Source organism: Benincasa hispida, chromosome 11 (assembly GCF_027475165.1).
Source record: "Benincasa hispida cultivar pf3 chromosome 11, pf3_genome.v1.1, whole genome shotgun sequence".
Taxonomy (NCBI): Eukaryota; Viridiplantae; Streptophyta; class Magnoliopsida; order Cucurbitales; family Cucurbitaceae; genus Benincasa; species Benincasa hispida.
The window spans coordinates 41,559,044-41,563,957 of NC_143488.1; the positions used below are offsets into that span (position 1 = coordinate 41,559,044).

General features: G+C 30.3%; 1 long non-coding RNA gene across 1 annotated transcript; it reads right to left on the minus strand.

The window, feature by feature from the left end:
• Window positions 1-1,982: 1,982 nt before the first annotated feature.
• Window positions 1,983-4,175, minus strand: LOC150032648 (uncharacterized). Its single transcript, XR_016524216.1, has 3 exons — window positions 4,050-4,175; window positions 3,757-3,910; window positions 1,983-2,338 (listed from the first exon to the last, which is right to left on the minus strand). It is a non-coding gene; the product is annotated as an uncharacterized LOC150032648 (long non-coding RNA).
• Window positions 4,176-4,914: the final 739 nt, after the last annotated feature.

Below are 4,914 nucleotides of genomic sequence, written 5' to 3' on the forward strand. Positions count from 1 at the left end.
TGTATGGTTATTTGCCATTAGATAGAAGTTATATTGACGACATTGGATTTTCATTTTCAATTATAATGCTTATTTGCTATTAATTCTATTGTTGATATACCATTTTTTTTTATTTTTTTTAGTATAGCCATATCAAATAGCTAAAAATAATATAACGATGATATTCATAACCCTTTTTTATTTCTTTCCATGGTTCTTTTGCAGGTTTATTTGGTCCGTCATCGATAATATTATAATAAAATAATAAAAATAGTAAACAAGTGATAACTTAATATTAATAACAAAACCATTAATAAAACAAATCACAATGAATTATTAATAGTAATGTATCACTAATATATCATATTCATAGTATATATATACATATATGTATATATATACGTACATGTGCACATACATACATAAGTACTTACGTACGTATATGTAAGGGTACTTAGAATCAAGTTCAATACTAGACATAAAAAGAATTGTTGATGAGTGAGAGAACAATTTTATTAGAGAGTTTGTTACAGAAATACAGAGCAGAATGAATATTTTAGGTCCACATGGCTGAGAGAGAATAATTTTATTAGAGAGAATATTACATAAATACAGAATGAATAATATCTATAGGATTAGAAAGTTTATATAGTGCACTTCTAAGCCTAAGTGGAGAAGGAAAAGAATTAAATAATTTAATATACACTACTACAGAAATTTGATTACGTGACATTTTCCAATGTTAAGTAAAGGGTATACCTGACGCTTATAACAACATTGAGTATTCAACTATCAAGTAAATGTGATAACTTGATTTTGAAAAAATGTCAAAACAAATATTTCTTGATACAATTTTTGTGTCAAGAAAGATAATAATACACTTAACACTAATGACATGTCAAGTTGATTAATTCTTAACATTTATTATGTATCATATGTGATTACTCTTGACATTTTTTATTTGTCAAATATATTTTTATTTTGACACGAAATAATGGACAAATTATTTAATTCTTGACACATTTCCAATGTAATCTATGCTTTTTTTCAAATTAAACATTCGAATTTAATTTTCATTTCTCATTTACTGCATTACATGTGTTCCAATAAGACAATTTCATCATCTAAGATAAACAGTTGCACATATTTCAGGTCTACATATCTGCCCAATATATCCAACCCAACTTAACAGTTCCATTCTTCTATTACCATTCATGTATATGAGCGATTCCAAAATTGACAATAGTATATACTCTATCAACTCACCCTAATATATGATAATTCCAAAATTACAAGACCAATCTGTATGTGCTATATTCCAAAAATCGCAAGACTAAAATTATATCTTCAACCACATATTTATTTGAAGTATATAATCTACAATGGCTATGAACAAAACATTTACACAAAAAGGTTTTGGGCATTCCCAAGTAGCCACATACACAAAATTTACAAGAAGTCCATCAGATATAGCGACGACATAAATATTCAGCCCATTCCATGCGTACTTCATCCAATCCAAGTTGCGAGTATGAGCTCATCTTATCAATCTATAAAACATAAAAAGTCAAATATACATTTTACACTATTTATACATTCTATGAAAAATAAAAATTGGTTATATTTACACTATTTATAATGTTACAATATATATAAGTAGTTTAAAAATATACCACACCTGTGATAATATTCTTCTCTTTAGTCACGATTTCTCGTATGTATCTCATAACATAATACCCACATTCGACAGTTCCTACTTGTAAAGGATACTACAATACAAAACCAATAATTAATACAGATCATACAAATGCACTAAATATACATTCTATTAATTTTTTTTATGCTCTTATACTTGCCTTTACTGCTTTCTAGAATGTGCTTTTTCGAGTCTTTTGCAAATTCTTTTGAGACTAAAACGTCGTCATTAGTTTGCCAAAGAGTATAGTATAATATTCAAAATGAAATAAACTTTACACCAAAAAAAAAAAAAAAAAAAAAAACCAAAGGAAAGTTAGCTTACACATTTATTATGTAATTTGATAACAAATATGTAAGGTAGAACAATGAATGCCTCTGAGAACTCCAGTTTGCTCAATTGAGTAAAATTCTACTTACCCTGGATTATAAAGAGCAATAACTAATTGATAATGTTCGTAAGCCATTAATCTACTGCAAAGGTTTCGAGCTCTAACTTCTCGAGTATTTTGGCCTGTGGATATAAGAGATGGATCGACAAAAATGTACTTCGACCCTTTATTTGAATCAACAAATCTTGAGCTTCATTCTTTTTTGCCTTATGCGATAGTGGTGGTACACTAATAACTTCCTTCACCTTTATCATCTTCGTTGAAACTTTCTCCTAAAACAACCAAGTAATAATTTCATAAATAACTAATAGTAACTATACTTCATAAATAATATTGAACATGCATGCATTGGACTAGTAACTATACTTTAAATAATTTCTAAGTTAGATGACCATGAACCCATATGAACAATTTCTAAAGTATAACTAACTATCAACCTCATATGACCACATTTCCATACAATCAATCCTGCCCCCATATTGAACAATTCCAAACTTACAACTATCAATACTAGATGAAGTAGTCATAGCCAAATCTTGCTCACTATGCTCCCGCTTCCACAAGAATAATGTAGCTCATCTTGAACTTATTGCTTTTAATACCTACATCTATTGAAATAACATACCAAAACCCACAACATATAGATTGAAATAATTTAAAAATTACTAAAGTTAAGCACCACAACCTACAATGACCTAAAAACTTAAGGAAAAAGCAAATGGTAACATGATTCACAAACCTAACACGAAATACAAATAAAAAATCACATTTGAGTTTGAAATTAAATCATTCTTTTGAAATCAAAATATTGAATATGACTAAGAGTTGACCCATTCATCCATAAATGTGAAACTCAACTCAAACTAAAACTATCCGAAGACGTTGAATATGATATGATTTGGGAGTTTCAAGGGAAAATAAAAAGAAAAAACAACTATATAACAAAAAACAGCAGTAAAATTGACAGCAATGCAGATTTTTGACAATTAACCCTTTATGTGTTGTTTCTTCATGTTTTTAGCTGTTATTTTAAGTTATTTTTAACCTAACAATTTCCACTTGTTGAATTAACAAATTTCTCAATGGATTGGTAAATCTATCCCTCATATCAACCCAAAATAGTAATTATCAAATAATAGCAACAACTTGACAACATAGCAGTTTTCTTTTCTTTTTGGACTGATTTCATCACTTTTGTGCTAAATTACCAACCTGTTCATGACCTTTTCTTCTAAATTTTTAAGCGTAGATTCAAAGGTTAATTCATCTAGATAATATCCAAGCTTAATCCACATCAAAATATCAATAATTCCCTTTCTAAAGTTCTTAAAAAAAAAAAAAATTGCGGTTGTTCTAGGCAGATACACAGGCACTAAGAGAAAATATATATATAAGATTCCAAAAAACACAGGCACCAAGAGCTTGAAAGCATTATAACATGTAAGAGATTATAGTGGAAAAAACACCAAGACAGGTAGAAAAACAAGAAAATCAATTAGAATCTTAAACTTAAATATCTCCAAACTAATACAGCGAAAATAGACAAAGTGGCCCAATATGAATGATCGTACTCTAGCTAGCATTAAATAGGATCTCGCGAAACCCGGGTTCCTAGTCTAGAATCAATAAAAGAAGAAGGAATGCAAAAAAATAGCTTTGATTGCAGCTAAAACAAGAAAAGAAAAATAACCTTTAGGCTCAGACTTTTGCTCATTCACTTTAGGAATTTGACGCCAGAATTTGACAATTCTCTGACGACATCTCCGGTTGAATTTCCATTCCTTTTGGCAACTCTCAATTGAGTCGAATCCACTGATTAACTTCAAATTTCACTATCTCGATTACTGAAAATATAAAAAGAGGACAACAATGGAGATGAAACAAATCAAGAAGAAATGGTCGTTCGTTCATTGGCAAATAGGTCTAGACGGGAAGGAAACACGCGACTCACGTGTGTCATGTAGAGAGAAGTAGAAGGCGAACCTGATTCGTGGATGAGTAGTTGCAGCTACTCGTCGAATGTTCGAAGTTCGTTGATCTGTAGATGCTGGAGAGGAATCAGACAAGAGCCGTGACGATCGTGAATAGAGCGTGGAGACATTGAGAAGGAGCCATTGGAGGTGGGTTTTTGGTGTGGTTTCGGGAGTTTGGTGGTGTCTCCCCCAATTTTTTCATCTCTTTAATATATGAAACCCTAAAAAAAATTAAACCACAAATTACCTGATATTTATAAAACATCAAGTAAAAACGAAATGAAAGAAAGTAAAAAATTTTCACCAACCTCCACATTTTTTCATTATTCTTGACGTTTTTCATCAAATTTACATGTTACTTGACCTTTTTTTTTTATAAAAATGTCAAATTCTCAAAAGTTCCAAACGTCAAGTAATGTAGTTTTTGTGGTAGTAATATCAAATATCAATTCTAATTGGATTTAAGATTCAAGACATTTCAATAAATACAAATTGTGATTTTGACAAGGTACACAGGTCATTCCTACTTTGTGCTTATGCTTGTGAGGAATATCAAAGACTTGATCAGTTTGCCTCAAATTCCTCCTCCAGAAGCTATATGCATAGTTTATCATTATCCTCTTTCCAAAGCTTGCCTCCTTTTTAGCAACCACTTCACTTTCTCCTAACTAAATGAACAACTCCATCCTTCCACGCTTCTCCAATTCCTCCAAATCCTTTCTTATCCTCATCCTCATTTTCAACTCTATTTTGTTAGAAAAGAAACGTGGAGGACAAATATGAAAAATGAGAGATATATATTTTCCATTCAACTAAGCATGCCTTTATATAGACTTGCAAACATAACCATAGGAATGTCAATGGTTTAAAGCTAT